Below are 18,265 nucleotides of genomic sequence, written 5' to 3'. Positions count from 1 at the left end.
TGTAAAGGCAAAATCTCTGGCCTAGAAACCCCAATTTCTGAGCAGTAGCATCCGACCATATAGATATGACCCACGTAAAAGACCCCAAGTCACCAGTTCCTCACGACAGCCCAAAGTAGTGACACCGATTCTGCCCATTTTGTGATCTGGAAATACAAATAATAATAATACCAGCTCCCAAGCAATGACGCAAGGATGAAGTGAGACTCTTCAAGTCCCTTCTGAAATGAGGTGGGTATAACTAAATACATTTGTACACAGGAAATGGTGGGTGTGAAGGCCTGGCATCACGTTTGACCCACAGATGGCTCTGGGCTCTTCCCTGTGATGTAACCACACTCTCCTGTACTGAGCACATCACTCATTTGTCTCCTCAGCAAATGTTCTCTGGCTTTGACTTTGTGCCAATAACGTGCTAGTCTCCAGGAATATGAAGTCGCCCCTTCATGAATGAGCTGGGCTTGTCAGAGTGCAGTCACAAAGTAATCGTATTCTTCTCCCAGGGGCTGAATCCATTCTCCCCTGCCCTCTCTCTCGGGTTAAATATTGGACATTTGCCATAGTTCTGATGATCCAGTTCAGATCACAAGACAATAGGAGCCTTGCTTCGGTGTTAAAAAATCAACTCCAGTCTAATGATCCCCAAACTGCAGTCCGGTCTGGGGTGATAACTGAGCCCCGGAAACTGGTTTATCAGTTGAGTCTTCTCACCAACCACGCTCATTGTCTTCTCTTGTGTGCACCCACCTTCTCCCCCAGTGCGGTTTCTGACCGATCCATCTCTGGTCGTCCACACAGGTGGGGCAAGTCACTGAATCACTGCACCACAGTGTCATCAACTCTAAAGTGCTGAAAGTATTCTGTCTCCCTCACTGGATTGTTGGGAGGCTTAAACAAAAATATTTCAATCAATGTCTAGCATATGACAAACATTTAGTAAATGTCAGCAATTACTATTATGGTGCCTTCCCTTTTGCCGACAAGTATGCTTAATCATCTCCTATCTTTGTTTTTCTCTTTTAACTTTTATTTATTTTTGAGAGAGAGAGAGAGACAGAGAGAGCACGCACAAGTGGGGGAGGGGCAGAGAAAGACAGAGACTCAGAATCGGAATCAGGCTCCAGGCTCTGAGCTGTCAGCACAGAGTCCAGTGCAGGGCTCCAACTCTTCATGAAGTCATGGATCAAAGTCGGATGCTCAACCAACTGAGCCACCCAGGTGACCCAAGTGTCTCCTATCTTAAAGAAATTTCTTGACCTTATTTTTGACTCCAGCTATTTTGATTCTAGTGGTCCTTTCTTCTCAGATGACTTTGGAAGAGGAACCCATATTTACATTCTCACTCTAAATTCACTCCTCAAAACTTGCATTCTTGGATCCACCCCCAACCACTAGACCAAGACTTGTCGGCAGTGCTCACCAGTCACCGAGCCCCACAACAGCCCACTCACCCTAGTAGGCAACACAAGTACTCTCTTGTTGAAACTCACATTCCCATTGTCTTCAATGACATTGTACAGATTAATTTCCTAATTAATTTAACAAAGAGCCTTTAGGTACTTGCGAAGTTTCCTTTCATTAAACTTCACCAGGCAGGAGCTCAGGCAGGCCTTTTATTCAAGTAGAGAAAATGAGGAACAGAGAGAGAGAGAGACAGAGACAGAGAGAGACAGAGAGAGAAAATGGAGAAGGAATCAAGTCACGCCAACAGTGACGGAAAGGGCAGGCTGCACACCAGCCTCTGGGCACGTGGTCTGAAGCTCCACTCTGCAGCTTGAGCTGTAACATAGGAGAAAATGAACTCAGTCTCTTGTTGCAGAAAGCTTTGATTTTTTTTTTTTTTTTTGGTGACACATGCCAGGCACTGAACTACGTGCCAGGATACAATGATGACGTCTCTGAGCTTAGACAGACAAGGACCCCAGTACAGTGTGGGAAGGACTGGGGAGGCAGCAGGAGGATGGCAAAGATCCCCCTGCAGCCCCAGCAAGCCCTTCTCAACCTTCTCGGTCTTCTGTGCCAGCCTCTCTTCCCCTGCCCTCCCTCCAGCGCCTCCTCCAGAGGCTGCAAACCTTGAGCCACAATGCAGTTCTCTTCAGCCCACACCCAGGAAGAACCAAGAGCCAGATCTTTCGCTTCCCTTCTACTCCTCATCGCAATCAGCACCTCGATGGGTAAATCCATCGCTGTTCCCAAGTGTCTATCTAACACAGAACCTGGAACATAAGTAGGAGGCAGAAAAGGCTTGTTGATTACACATATGTTAGCAATGAATCATAATGACACAGATTTGGTGTAATTAACAGAATCATTTGAGACCTCTTGAGGATAGAATTAGAAGTCCTTCCTTCTCTAGGACTGTGGGTCCTTTTATGTCGCGTTACGTGTGGTGGAGGGAGGAGAGGTCGCAAAAAATCAACGGTTAGAGCCCCCTGTCGCTATGGCATTCCAAGCCCCTAAGCAATTCTTGACTTTCACCATCTATTCTCTGAGCTTCTAAGGCATGTATGTTTCTAAGGTATACAATTCTGACAACTGTCAGCCATGGGTATTCTGAAAGCCTTTGGAGTTCTAATACCCCATAGCACCGTCCCCACCAGAGTCCTTGTCTTGAGAGAGCCTCTAAAAGGTTTGAGCTGGACCAGACAAAGTCACCAGTTACACACTCCTGTGGCTGCCCCTATCCTGTGCCTAACAGGAATGTGTAACTGGTGACTTCGTTTGCTCAAACTCACCCTTTCAGAAGATTGCTTCATGGGCATGCGATTTCTTTTGGTGGGGGGGATGATAAAAATGTTCTGAAAGTAGGAAGTTGTGCCGGTTGCACAGCTTTATGAATGTATGAAAAGCCACTAAATTGTAAACTTGAAACGGTTACAACAGTCAATTTTATGTTGTATTATTTTATCACAATAAAACACTAAAAAAAAAAAGGCACACATAACCATTGTAAAAAACACTGATTAATGTAAGTGAGGGATTTGGGGGTTTTGCTAGTTGGAAAGGTAGGAGGAAAGATGGAGGGGGCGGGGGGGTAGAAGAGAGGAAGGTGTCTCAATGACAATGACACACTTTAAGCAGCCCAGCTGCAATGCCGCAGCTGTCTGTCCAGAGGTAAAAAACCAAATCCTTGCAGATGATCAGAGACAGACTGTGAAATGGCCAGAGATTAGGACTCAGCAACAGTCACTGTGAAAACACTATTAAAACCAGAGCCGGTTATGTTAACAGTTTTGTTACTGCAAAGTTGTAATAAGCATCCTGGAGATAAATGTGTTACTTCGAGGAGAACTTCTGGGTCAGCTGTCTGTGCCAGGTATCCTATCCACATGCTCCATCCTGATCTGCCCTCCAGCAGTCCGCTTGCACAATCCACCCACTCCCCAGGCTGAACCCCCAGGGATGGAACCTTCTAGTGACTTTGCTCAGGGTCATGAGACATGACCACAGGGTTAGATCTGCTGTGAACGGGCTCCTGGGATCAGCGTCCAAGGGCTTGTGCCGGTAGCCCTCATCTGCCCCTTTCTAGCTGTGTGGCTTGAGGGCTCTCTGAGCCTCCATTTCAACGGAGGATAACATTCGTCCAGTCCATGTCATAGGCTTGTTGCGAGGCACACACAAGATAAAACGTGAAATCGCTGAAACCTATCAGCTGCCCGTAAGAGCGCGTTTGTGGAGCAGGTGAACGGCACAGGGTCTGGAGTCAGACGACAGCATTCACCAGCAGGAAGATCGCGGACAAGAGACTTCACGGGTCTAGGCCTCAGTTTCCTCCTACGGCATGGAGGCGGAAGCACCTTCGCAAGTCAGGCGGGAGGTGCCGCTGAGACGGGCACGCCACGCAGCCAGCGTGGAGCTGCCGGGCAGCGAGCAGTCGGGGGCAAAGCCTCCGGACAGCGCCGCCTCCCACACGGCCCGCGGGGACGTGGGTGCAGCCCCCGCAGGGGGGAAGCGCGGCGGGCGCGGCGGAGGCTCGCCCCGCCGCCCTCCGCCTCCCGCGCACGCGCTTGGCGGACTCCCGGCGCCGCAGGCCGCCGTTCGCGGACTCCTTTGCTCTCCGCCTCTCCCCCTCCCCCCACCCAGTTCGGCCTTCTTTTCCCAAGTGGTTTACAACACCCTGAGTGCTTGACACCGTCTGGCCAGCCTCGCTGTAAATAATTCCCTTGCCCTGGGAACTCTAGTAACAAGACGGCTCACTCGCTTCCTAAAAGAACCCGCCCCCTCTCCCCGCAGTCAGTGTTCACTGGCTCTGCACAGGCCCGCCTGGAGGGCGAGAGCTTTACAGCACGTTAGGAAGCTGTCGACTCGGCCCGTCTGGGAGCTTGTTGCAAAAACGCTACAGGGAGAGGAGTCTGCGAATCGCTCGGCTTCTGGGGAGTGTGCACGGATACTGTGCACGCAGTGCTGCCATTTCGAGAGTTCCTGAGAAAAGGGTTGTCTTGTGTAGGGTTGGGTTGGGTTATCTCCCCCACTCCCTTTATAAGCAACAGAGGAAAAACGGAGCTTCCCAAATCTTAGGATCTACAGGTACGTCACACAAGTCGCTGTTTCTCTTTACTCAGAGTCTGGGAGGACACTGGCTTAACACGAGGCCGCACGCTTAGCGTAACGGTGAGCCACGGTGTGGGCAAAGACTCAGCCCCAAAGGGCAGCTCCTCCTGCCCCAAAGGGCGCAGGACCAGAGGGAGGAGCCGGGGCCCAGAGCTTTCAGAGTGTGGCCCAGGAAGGGCTGCAGAGCTTCTCTGCACCTCAGTTTCTGGATCCGTGAAATGGAAATGATACCTGCCCTACTTACTTTACTGCCTTGCCAGAAGGGCCGCCTGAAACGAAGTTTGTGAGCAAGGAAACTCTAGGCATGTCGGGAGGAGAACAGGATTATGATACCAGTGTCATGCTCAAAAAGAGCTCTGGAAAGTCGGTTTGTGTTTAAAAATGATTCAGACAGGGAGAGAGAGATTGTAAAGGCCATGGAGATTTACAAATAGATGGGTGAGATCACAGCAGGCGTGGAAGGGCGCTTTTGAGGAGAGGGTGTCAGGAAATGGAGACCCTGAACAGGAAGTTCAGCAGTGGCACCAGAGGAGGAAGAGGCGTCCCTGGGGGAAGCTGGAGGATTGGTTCCCTGACATGCAGGGGAAGGCCGTTGAGGTAACAACTTATGCTTCGTGAGTCACTGTACCATCCATATTGAGGGTCACATGAAAAGCCAGAGCCAGGAATAGGTTTGCCATACATACTGAGGTGCTGACTGTGCCCCAGGACCTGTGGAGAAGACTCGCAGGGCTGGGAGGTCCAGGAGATGAAATGAGTTGGACGCTCCAGGCAGGTTCTGAGAAAGCCCAGCAAGAGGCCATGGAAGAGGGTCAGAACGAGCAAACGACGTGTGCGCAGAGGAGGCTGAGAGTGATGGTTGGACGCCAAGAAAACCAGTTCTGAAGGAGCGTGAATCCCAGGCAAGTCGGCAAGGATGCCACCTGGCAGAAGGCAACCCGGCAATCTCCCTGGAACGGAACCAGAAGTGCAGGGCTACGGGAGGCTGGATGCCTAGGATCGAGAAAGGAGGACTGTGTTTAGGTCCTGCTGCTCCAGAGAGCAGTTATGGATAGCGGGATCCTCGAGAGCTGGGACATCTCTCATTCCTCTCGGTAGCCTTACTACCTAGTACGGAGCCTGGCCTACAGAAGGCACTCAGCCAGTGTTCGTTGGAATGAACCAACAGATGAACGGCAAATGAATAAGGCCAAATTCAAGATTCCCAACAAGCTTGGAATTTTTATTCCCTCTTTTGGTGGCTTTTCAGAGCCTTGGGCTCTCTCTAATGCCATACACTTAATGCCAAGACCACCTTCAGTGTCTCTCCTGAGAACTCTTGGCCATCTGGCCTGCCCCCAGTCTCCTTCCCTTCCCTTTATATGGTGTATGCATTCAAGATGGGTGCAGGCCACTTAGTGGCTTGTTTCCATGGCAACTTGCTTCTTCATTAAGCTACACCCAGCCCCTCTCCAGTTACCAGCCATTGCCATACCTTATTTAGTTCCCAGCCGTGTTTACATCCTGTCCTGATACAAAATGTCCTTCATTCAGGGAACATTGTCTTCTCAGAATTAACTTAAAAAATGCACCTAAACACATTATGGGATGACTTTTTTTTCAACGAGGAATATAATATTTCTCCACAACTTCTGTGCCAAAGGGTGTTTCCTTGTCAGCCGTTTCCATTGACTCTTTTCAAAACTGTTTCCTCCACACATAGTGTATGCCAGCCCTGGAAAGAGTCTCCAGGAGAAGCATGTTGCTCCCAACATAGTGTCTGACTTTCACATTTTCACCTACATCTGGGGCCTCTACCCCCTGCCGGTCGCTGTCATGATTATAATTGCCAGAAGTCTTGTCCTCAATACTGAGGAATATGAACACTAACTTAAGATAATAGAGGAACAAGAGTCACCGTGCATGTTTATTTTACTGTGTCATTTTTAGTAGACCCACCCATTTCTGTTTTTAAGGCTCCTGACATGGTTCTCATCACTTTCATGAAGAAGGATCTATCTGACCCATGATTAGAATCCATCCTGCTCTACTCACAGAGTGTGTTTTGCCCATAGTCTTTTTCTCAGCTGTAAACATTTGTAAGATTTAAGAAACACTGAGATGGTGCCCACTAATGCTAGTTCAAGTTCTCCCTTTCTTTTCAACATGGATTTCCACATCCGCTGGCAGAACTTCTACCATGCAATCGCTGCTTGCAGCCAGCGTGGGTAGGCCTGTCCTTGGTCCAACAAGCTAGTCCGGTTCCTCAGTTGGGGCCCTTCACCACCATTCCTTGCCTTCCCATGCAGCACCATACTGATTCCCACATTTGGCATCTCCCACTTGCCAGGCCTCTCATGGCTCACCTCAATGTATTGCCAAGATCTTCTGCCTAGATCCTTTCCTCAAAGCTCAGTGGGGATTTACACAGCAGAACATTCATTGTGGCTAAGGTATAAACCCAAGTTCCTTAGAACAGCTTGCCTCTGTGCACTGAAAATCCAGTTTTGATTTCCCTTGCTCTTTCCATGCCTGCATTTAGAGCAAAAGTGCACCCGCGGATATGCAGAGTTCACCCTAACTGTGCGGTTGTGCTGTGACCAATTTAGACACAAACATTGTCTAAAGAGATGGTTCAGTATACTGTACATGGGGTCATTCTTGTAGGGAAAGTGAAAGTCTTTGCATACCGGGTTGAACTGTGTCCCCTTCAAAAATATGTTTCAGTCATTAATCCCCAATGTCCTGAATGTGACCTTATTTGGAATTGAGTCTCAAGATATCATCAAAAAATATGAGATCATAGTGGATTATGGTGGGCCCTAGCCCAATGACTGCTGTTCCTCTAATAAGCAAGAATAGGAAGGAAACTTGTCAGTGTGATGACAGAGGAGAAAACGGAGGTAAGCTGCCATAAACCAAGGAATGCAGGAGATTGCCAGCAACCACCCAGAAGGTACAAGAGACAAGGAAGGATTCTTCCGTAGACACTTTATTCCGCTTCTAGCTGTGAGCGTGTACATTTCTGTTGTTTGAAGGCACTCAGAATGTGGTAATTTGTTATAGCAGCCCAGGCAAATAATACATTCACCAGCCAGAAAACTAGAAAGAGGGGAGAGTTTTGACTCTCAAACTTTGTCATCATTTTGCCTCCAATGTTCAGCTCCCCCAAGGATAAATGAGAATTTGCCCAGTTTGTTTCTTGGAAGAGAATACTTTCTGTACTTTCGGACATGAGAAAAAAAAATGCAGCGATTTCTTTCTCCCCTGACATTGGTAACAGTATTACTCATAATGCATTAGACACTTAGATTTGAGATACTACCTAGGTATTTACAGCTCCTTCTGGAGTGTGACTGCCTGACATCCCGATGAGAGGCTACTTGTGAACCACCCCTGACCATGTTGCAACCCACGGGCCCCTCCTCTGGTGGCCAGCTAATGAATTAAATGTGGCTGCCTGAGTGGACTCATTAGCCTTCAAGGGCAGGAAGGCAACTTGAAGGTTGGATGTGGTATGTAATGTAGATTATAAACAGCCATTAAATGTTCTTCCAAGGAAAATGTCTGAACAAAATGCTTTTAAGCTTATTATTATTATTATTATTATTATTATTATTATTTGTCTTTGGAGAAAGAGTTCTAGAGCTGGGGGTGATGGAGAAGCTCAAGTAGGGATGGAACCAAATCCACTGCAATGGTGGGGAAATGATAGGAGCATCCAACACTGGCCTAAAGGGAAATGTAAGGGATGTGGCAGCAGTAGACTTGGTTGCATGAGGCACAGAAGTAGAGTTACGAATAAGACTGACTCCTAGGCTGAGGAAATCTGAAAAATGTTTGGGTCACTGACTGTGGTAGGGCATTGACATTCAAGAGCAAGAAGAGCAAGAATGCGGGGATGAAGAAGGAGGTCACTCACAGACTAATAAAGCTTGGCAGAACCATCATAATCATGGACTCCAAGTGCCACATTCTACACACGAGGTCACTGGGGCCCAGAGAGATGAAGCAGTCAACCAGAGTCCCATGGCTGGCGAAGGGCAGAGCCAAAATCAGAATCCAGGACCCCTCTCATAATCCAAATTAGAGACCAAGAACTGGAGAAAAGACCTATGGATGTAGATTTTGTAGAACTTGACTTTCTAGCTGGCAATTCACACAGGAGACTATATAGAACAAAGGTTACCACCCACAAACTCATTCTTTGACCTTTACTCTAGTTTTTAAAATTAGCATTTAAATTTGTTTCTACACTTAAAGGTTAGGTGAGTTCCCATAGCACTCTGGGTTGCTGGCTGCTCCGGGAAGTCAATTGGTCTGTGAGAAACTAAGGAAGGGCTCCTTCCTCTCAGATGGGCCAGGTACAGACTGGTATACCCTTTCCACCTGGCGGGCTTCATGGTGGATATCCTTCACCTGGCCCCGCTGGGCCCTGGAGTTCATAACCTCTGGGAGGGAGGAAGAATGGCAAGGGTCCTGGGCCTGAGGCTGACAAGCAGGATTGGAAATGGCGGAGGGTGAAGGGAAGGAACCTGAAGACAAGAAGGACCAGGGAGCCTAGGTCACAGAAGCAAAGGTCTTGTCCAAAAATCCAGGGGACAGACTTTTCATCTATTTTTAGATAAAGTAACAGGATGTGGAAACCAAAAAAAAAAAAAAAAAGTAGGCAAATCTCTGATCCTGCACAATGGTGATGACTTATGCAAAACATCCTCTTTCCTATTTTTAACTAGATCACAGAAGCTGCGTCAGAGAGCTCGTTGCTGACTAATCCTGTTGCGGTGCCTTTCTCTGAATTGCATAAATGCCATCCACAGAGGCTAAAGAACATTTGAAAAGGGGAAGAAAAATCTGTAAAGACTACTGCACACAGGGCATTCTTATAAATAGTATTCTGAGATCACGGTGTTCAGGGCCACCACTTTCTGGAAGTTGTCTAGGATTTCATGGTTGAGTGATACAGACATCCAGAGGAAACTATTCGTTTATTTGTGCTGAATTAGTGATCCCGTGACGGTTTTGTATTCCACAGCAACAACTCTTTTTTCAGGAGGTATCATGGAGAATAATGCCGATTTTTCAGCAAAATTATTTTCTAGTTGTATAAATGTCCTTGTGCCAGGAACAGGCGATTTATTGGAGGAAAGGACTCAGGAATGAGAGCGAAGGGTTCTCAATGCTTTATGGGCAAGAACCACATTGTGACAATGGCAGGAGTTTTTACTGAGATGAAGCTGTTGCAGATGCTGTGGGGGCCCTGCTCCAACCCCCCACCCCAACACTTCCATGTGCTCCAACTGACCACCAGCTGTTAGTCTCTGCATCCCTTTGCCCAGTGCTTTTTTTCATAAACGAGGAAAGCCAGATTTGTGCCAAGGAATGAAAACCACCCAAAAGCAGCAGCAGCCCCAACCGGCAATTGACAGGAGCTGGTGTGTAAATATCCCAGTCCCACACCCCTCTGTGGGATGACCCCTAGCATGGGTTCTACAAGTCATTTAACACACAGAGAAAGTAGGCTGCTGGATTTGGAAGGCAAATGCCTTGCTACAGTAACGCTGTAATATTATTGTTTTGTTTTCAGTGTGTGTGTGAGGGGGGAGAGTAGTACGTAGAGTTTATATACGTATATACGAAATGTATATACTGTGTGTATAATCAGTGTATATAACAAGTAACGAATACTGTGTGTGTGTGTGTGTGTGTGTGTGTGTGTGTGGGCACGCGTGTGCTAGTTTATGCTTATGGAAGGTGATACTGTTTTCCACTTGCAATGATGTTATAAAGCTTCTTTTCAGAATGAACTTGTTTAATTAAAAATGCTGAATTGGGGTCGCCTGGGTGGCTTAGTCGGTTAAGCGTCCGACTTCCACTTAGGTCATGATCTCGTGGTTCGTGGGTTCGAGCCCTGCGTCAGGCTCTGTGCTGACTGCCAGCTCGGAGCCTGGAGCCTATTTCAGATTCTGTGTTTCCCTCTCTCTCTCTGACCCTCCCCTGCTCACGCTGTCTCTCTCTCTCTCTCTCTCCTAGAAATAAATAAAAATAAAAATGCTGAATTGAGCATTAAGAAGAACGTTTAAGTAAATGATAGAGTACAGCCTCCACCAATATGCCACAGAAGTGTAGAGGTTGTGCGTGAAGGACTAAAGCCACTCTGGTGTCTTCCTGCTCTGTTCTGCAGATCCCTCAGGTGCCTCAGAAACTGCCAAGATTGGCAAGAGGAGTGACAGTGGCTTCAGGTCACCCTCCTCTACTTCAAACAGGGAATCTGGGTGGACTGGCCTGGGAATCGGTGATCTAACGAGTGAACTGGGGGAAGGGATCTACCACTTCAAAGAACAAGAGTTCACAAGTTTAAAAAGTTCACATGGAGTTCAACACTCAGTTGATCAAGAACTTGGGGCCAAGAGAGTTTCCATGACATTTCCCAGTTCCCACATGGAGTTTGTGACAGAGCCGGGACATGGCCCCATTCACATGACCCCCACCCATGCCCTTCACACTGTGCTCCCTCCCTGAGAGGCAGGGCTCCAGTAAGGCCTCAAGACAGGAGAAAGCAGGGCAGGGAATGCGGAGAGGAGAGCCTGGAGAGCACAGCTCTGCAGGGGAATCAGGCGACACTGTCCTGGCCCCGGCAGGGAGAGCTTTTTTATAAAGGAAGGTCTCGGGCAGGCGGGGAATGACAAATACGGTGGGAAACACGTTGGGATCAGATGAGAAGAAGGAGCTTGAATGCCTGGTGGGGGTGAGTGTGAACTCAGAGGAAGCGTGGACCCCGGTCCCTGAGCTGGGAAGAGACGCGTGAAAGCCATGTTTTGGAAGGCAGCACTGTAGATGGTAACTATGTTCAAATCCTGCTCCCAGAATCGACTTACGTAGCCTCTCGGTGCCTCAGCTTCTTTCAACTGTACAACAGCCATAGCATCAGAACTTCCCTCGTGAGTTTTCAGTGAGGATTAATGGGAATAACACACCAAAAATGGTATCTGGTACCTAATGAGCGCTCAATAAATAAGAGCTATTATGATGTTTTCTATGAAGGACTGAATTGTGTCAAGAGAGGGAAGTGCCCTGGCCAAGGTAAGTAGTAGCAGAGACAGAATGAGAAATTAGTTCAGATTTCTAATTGGACACTCTTTCTTTGTAAAACCGATGTCTTGTTTATTTTCTTGTATGTATTAGCATTTCCACTTGCAAGGCATAGTGCTCTTATTTAGTACAAACAGACCCCCACAATGGTTTCCTTTTGGAAAAGCAATTTTGATCAATTTCTTTCACTCCCCAATTAATATATCACAGTTCGAGTGAGCCCTGCCTGCTTTGAAAAAGCGGGGTTTTCAATCTTCAGGTCTTCAGCCACTAACACGGGAGCCTGATTTTCAGCCGTATGAACTTGTGTATGACATTTAAATTTTAATAACTGTTCTGATTGCTTCTTTGTGTCTGGAGAAAATAACATTGCTTTTGACCAAATGCTATCCTTTCCCTTTTTTCATCAGATAAATCATACTTATGACCTGAGAGCTTCTGTTGTTCTTTATGATTCACTGATCAACCATGAACGAAGAAACAAATGCTGAAATTTTGGTGACAGCATAATGGTGATTCTCTCCAGGAGACTGCGGTCTTGCAAAGAATCAGAGACCAAGGGAGGGCGGCTTCCTCAGAGATTCTGTGGTCCAGCTCCTTCATCTTTATAGATGACAAAACTCAGCTTGGAAAGGTGAAGTGAATTTCGCAAAGTCATCTAGCTAGTTGGTGGTAAAAGGGATTTTGACCCCATTTTTTTTTTTTTACTTGGAGTCCCCATTCCATCATGTCCTGCATCAACTCATGCATTTATAAATTCTTCCTCTATTATTAGGCAGGCAAATCCAGCTTGTTGCTTGGTTTTACAAATAAAGTTTTATTGAAACACTGTCCCTTCACAAAAGGTGTCTGCCAATCACTGTTCTGTATCAAGCCTGGCTGAAACTCCTTTTTTGTTGTTGTTTGTTCGTTTTTGTTTCACCCTTTTTGTAAAAAAAAAAATCTTGATAGATTAGTAGCTCCTTCAGCAACAGGTGGAATGGAAGTTCTGTGTGCATGTCCACACAACTAATTACATTGATGCCACATAGATGTGCTCTTATTTATTCGGCATTCCATCTTCTCCAAAGCTTGCTACAGTTTTCTAGAACAGTGGTACCCAAATCTGCCTAATTATCTGCTCTACCCCATGAAATTCCTTAGAATACAGACTCCCAGGACCCTCCCCAAATCTCCAATCAGTATATCTGAGTTTAGGTTTGGAAATCTGTAATCTTATTATTACAGATGATCAGTCAGGTTGGGAACTTCTGCTCTGGGTAATGAGGGGGTGGACTCTGTGTCTTTGTTAGAGTTCTTCCTGTTCCTCCTGTGTGTCTCTAAGCCCATTCTCTTCCTGAGCCCCACGCTGTAGGCGATAGGTACGTTGGTCCTCATCTTTGCTGAATGAGGCTGGGGCCAGGGGCACCTTACACACCACACTATGTATTTCCTCAGTATCCAGTAAAGTAGTGTAAGCACTTACTGCCTTCCTTGTAGTTATTTGACTAGTTACACTTTCATTTCTATCATTGCCTTTTTCACTTTCCATTTGCATTTGCAAGAAATTCCTCAAATGACAAATCCAACTCTGATTTCTTCTGCTTTCCGATTATAAAAGTGAGGTTCATAGACATCCAAAACTTACATGATAAAAGCCTAGGATCCTCGGTACCCTGTTATTCATCTTTCTTTCCTCTCCTGCTTTTAAAAATGTCACTGCAGCCATTAGGGATTAAAACCAAAAAAGATTTAGAACCCTGAAAGTTTGTTGGTCTCAGCTATCCATTAATTTAAATTTTCCTCCCCACTGTGTGAGGGTTATATTAGCCTAGTAAAGTAAGCTTTTAAATATATATATATATATATTTATATATAGATATATGTATATATATATATACATAGCCACACTCAGTCCACATTCATTTTTTAACCGGCTCCTCTCTCTTCCATTGTATAAATTAACTAAAATAATTGACCTCAATGGTCTTTTCACTATGAATGACTTTGTGTGAGAAAGCTAGTTCTTACTTTCATAGAATGAGGTAGGTTTATTTCTTTCTCTTAAGTGAATTAAGACAAAAATATATGATGTGCCAAGACTTCAATATGTCCCATGTTATAATTAGGATTGATGAAGTCCTACCCAAGAAAGCAGTAGACATTGAATCAAAAGAGGAAAGATAATGTTTAACCTGCCAAGCAGAACAATAAACGAGATCTATTACTGTGAAGGTGTTTAGAATTAGCGTTTCTCACTCAGAGAGGCACCGACCAACAGCAAATGCAAAACCAATGAGGACATCAGAATGACACTTGAAAGACCTTAACAAAAAAATATGGCATCATGCTGGGATTTGTGAGGTGAGAAATAGTGACTTCGGCCTGATGCAATGTCTTTTATAAGCCATGACAATTAGAGGTGAAAATGGAAGTGCTATTCAATTACTTTGGGCAGTATCTTTCCACCTGCATGAGATTAACGGGGCACATTTCACAATAGACATCTCAAGAAATCTAACTAACCATTTGTGCAATCTTAAGTGGATAGGCTGTAATTAAATAAGCATTTTACATCCCAGTTAGGCCGGTCCCAATGAGCAAGTCTAAATCTTGTTTTCAGGATCAAATTGCATTTTGTGACAGCACCTCCCTCCTTGCCAGTCTGACCTTCCAATGGGGACAGGCATTTCAGAGTAAAGGCAAACATGCCTAACAGATAAAGACAGCAGAACACTCTCCAGAAGACTGGTGAACTGTTCAAAGTCACAGTGCATTGGAAACAACAGAGATTATGCTAACTTCAGAAAGGTAATTCTGGTTTCAGGGAACCTAAGACTGATTTACTAATCTTGATAAACCAGGCATTCAAAATAGACCAGGGCAGAGGACCTGGTCATGGCACCCTGAAGGCACTGTCTGCCCCATGACCTTGGCACTTACTAAAACCTAGTGTATATTGTAATTTATTGTCTAAGATCTGTTTGTCTTCCTGAGTAGATTGGAGGCATCTCAAAGGCAGAGATCAAGGTGAACTGTTTGGGCATCACCAGTACCTTCCATGTGGGCTGTTCGAATGTTTGTTCTAGTTGTTGTTGGTGATGCTCTTAGGTAGATAAGTAAGTTAGTTAATTAACAGAGTTTAGAAGCACAAAAGCATCCAATTCCTTCTAAAAATTTGGCAGTTCATTCTGAATAAATCAAAACTGCAAATATATCTTCACCTTCTCCGATCCTTTTTCGGTTGGAAGTCATGCCAGTTACGTCAGCAATTGCCTGAGCATGGGCTGTGGAATGGGTCCTACATGTTTCTTGTAGGTATTGCAGGTAAAATTATTCCATGGTTTAATAATTTGGAGGACATTCGGGGTGAAATGAGGTTTAAAGAGATTTCTTTATTATAGGGTTTCTCAAGTTTTTGAATTGTGCCAATATCATTTACGAGTCTTCAGAGTTAGAAGGCAGATGGTATGGATTTACTAACTCATGTAACTCTTTTTATGGAACTGAGAGACTGGTGTGGTCTGAGGAACACACTTTGGGAAATGCTGAACCAGACACATTTTTAATGTAGGCTCCTTCTGTTAGAAAATTTTCACAGTTGAGCACCTAAATTGAAAGACCTTCCATTCTGTAAACCTTCTGGAATCATGGTTCTCAACCTTGACTGTCCACTAAAATCACCTGGGAGCTTTAATCAAGCCAGTGCTGAGCCCCCCCCCCCCCAGCTAAAGTCAGGGTCTCGGAGTGAGTATTCTGATCTATAAAATGGAAATAATAGTACCTACCTCACAGAATTGTGAAATATAAATGAGATCATATATGGAAAATGTCTGCTCTGGTGCCCAAAACAAAAAATTAGGCTTTGAACAAAATGTTTCCTTCTAGGGATAGTGTAGAATTCCAATGAAGAAATATAGAAGATGTTATGAAAAAAGAAAATCACTGTTTGGCCACACCATGGTTCTGCATCAACAGATGCTAACAATATATGAGAAACAGGATGTTTGCATGGCCTAAGTATTTCCCCACAATATACTTATTAATTACAAAGGGAAAAACAGTAATTTTACCATGGAAAAAATCTTGAAGTCTTCATCTGCACTAAATGATGAAAGGTAACCTCGTCAGTAATGACACACATCAATACCACGTGCTCCCTGGTACAAGGGGACACTGAGAAGACGTCATGACTTCTGTAGTGTTCTTGCCAAAAATACCTTTTCTGGAGAGATTATACAAGGAAACATCGGCAAACCTAAGTCAAAGAACATTTTTCAAAATTACTGGCCAATAATTTTCAAAAGGATCGAGGTCATGAAAGAAAAAGACTGAAGAACTGTCCCTGTTTGGAGGAGACTAAGAAACTAAATGCATTGTGGGGGCCTGGATTGAATCAGGGACCAGAATAGGAATATTAGTGGAACAACTAGCATGAATTCAATAAGCTCTGCACATTATCCATTTCTTCAAGATTGTTTACAGAATGTTGATAATTATACTACACTTCTGTAAGATGTTAACATCCACTGGAGTCTATGGATGAAGGGTAAATGAAACTCTGTCCTATTTTGAAACTTTTTGGTGAGTCTCAAAAGTTTTCAAAATGAAAAGTTAAAATACTAGAAAAAGTTAATGCTTCTTTATTTCTTTCTCATTCAGGAGCTTTCAAGATAACGGAATCAATATTTGAGGAGGTTGTTTGTTTGTTTGTTTTCTTTTCCCTCATGGGTGTTTGGAGTTTAGGGGAAATAAGCCTCTCTATACTGTAGAGTCTACATTGAGCGTAGGAGGGAGTGGCCCAAGATGGGAAATTTATCAAGCATTTCCTGTGATTTGGAAACATGTGATCCTGAAGCAACCCTGTCATAAACATCAGATAGAGAAGATTTGGTAGAAGTGGGGAAAAACGCAAAAGCAATCCAAGAAAGAAGAGGGTAGGAGCCCAGGAAGTGGTAAGGAGAAATTAGGAGCTGCTAGATATGGGTTTCAAAAAAGGATTTGGTTTTTGAGTAAGGACAGGAGAAAGGGAGACAGTTATGGGTGTAGGGAATAGCTATATAAGATACTTAAAAGGGCAGAGAAGGGACAGAAGAATTTAAAGATATTTTTATGGCATCATACATGTTAAGTTCTTCCTGGCATTTGCCTGTAAGCTGGCAGTAGAGATTTTGAGTTTTTTCTAATTTTTGTTCTTTTTTTTTTTCCTTTGAATATTACTCTATGCTGAAACTCACCCTCCAGGGGCCTGGTTATAATTCGGTTACACTGTGACACGGTCCAGATCATGTGCTTTTCTTGGAAGACAGATGACAAAGCCATTAACCTGGTAGCCCTTTGGCCTTCTGAAGAAAGGTGGTTTGGCCTGGAAACTCAAATGTCTGAGAAACCACGCAACACAGTTCTGTGCTGCCGGGCAGGAATGGGGGCCTGCACCGCAGGACCGAGGAGGATGGGGGGAGCGGTGTGGCCGAGGAGCTGCTTGGAGTCTCTCATGGATTGTCTTCACCTGCAATGCCCACTGGTTTCTTCCTAATCATTTTCAGGACTGGAAGCCAGAAGTCCATCTGTAAAGACAAAAGGATGAATGAATAAGCATTAGAGTCATTTCAAATGCCTCTGACGTAAGCTTTTCATCATGGGCTGCTCGTGTCAGGAAAAAATGCAGACTTGGAATGGCCAGGGGCACCTGGGTAGCTCCATCGATGAAGTGTGTGATTCGTGGTTTCAGCTCAGGTCATGCTCTCACGGCTGTCTGGGTTTGAGCCCCACATTGGGCTCTGTGCTGGCAGTGGGGAGCCTGCTTGGGATTCTCTCTCTCTCCCTCTCCTGCCCCTCCTGCACTTGCACTGTCTCTGTCTCTCTGCAAGTAAATCAACTCACAAAAAAGTAAAGAAATAAAATGGTCTTGCACCATTATAAAAAGTAGGAAAAAAAAAAAAGAGAGAGAGAGAGAGAGAGAGAGAGAGATTTGGAAACGGCCAGAAATTTATCCTTGTGGGTTACTTAGCCTTTCATTCTTTATGAGCTATTTCCCCATTCTCAACTATCAGGAGCTCATAGCAACAATGGGCCTGATTCTTATCCATGGACATGAAAATGACTTTCACCCTGTAGAATTCAATTAATCCTCCCATCCACCTTGTGGAAGAAGCCAGTTTTGCATCAGTAAGCACATTCATTTGGGTATTCCTTTTTTAAAAAAAGTTTTAATGTTTTTTATTTATTTCTGAGAGAGAGAGAAAGACAGCGTGAGCAGGGGAGGGTCAGAGAGAGAGGGGGATACAGAATCTGAAACAGGCTCCAGGCTCTGGGCTGGCTGTCAGCACAGAGCCCAACACGGGGCTCGAACCCACGAACCGTGAGATCATGACCTGAGCTGAAGTCGGACGCTTAACTGACTGCGCCACCCAGGCGCCCCTCATCTGGGTATTCCTGATGACATATATACGTGTGTGCTTTAAATTGTTCTTTAAATTGGCTGGAACTTCCTACCATTACTTCATTAATTAATAAGTTAAATAAAATCTTTGATGAGCATTCATTTTATGTGTAGGAAGTCATTATATTATCATATCTATGTATAAATATACATATATGTTGTATATATGAAAATCATCACCATCATATATATATGTATATATACATCATATATATACTTTAA

Source organism: Hyaena hyaena, unplaced genomic scaffold (assembly GCF_003009895.1).
Source record: "Hyaena hyaena isolate Hyena2069 unplaced genomic scaffold, ASM300989v1 scaffold_79, whole genome shotgun sequence".
Classification (NCBI taxonomy): Eukaryota; Metazoa; Chordata; class Mammalia; order Carnivora; family Hyaenidae; genus Hyaena; species Hyaena hyaena.
The sequence above is the reverse complement of the archived record's forward strand: the minus strand, read 5'-3'. Positions refer to the sequence as shown.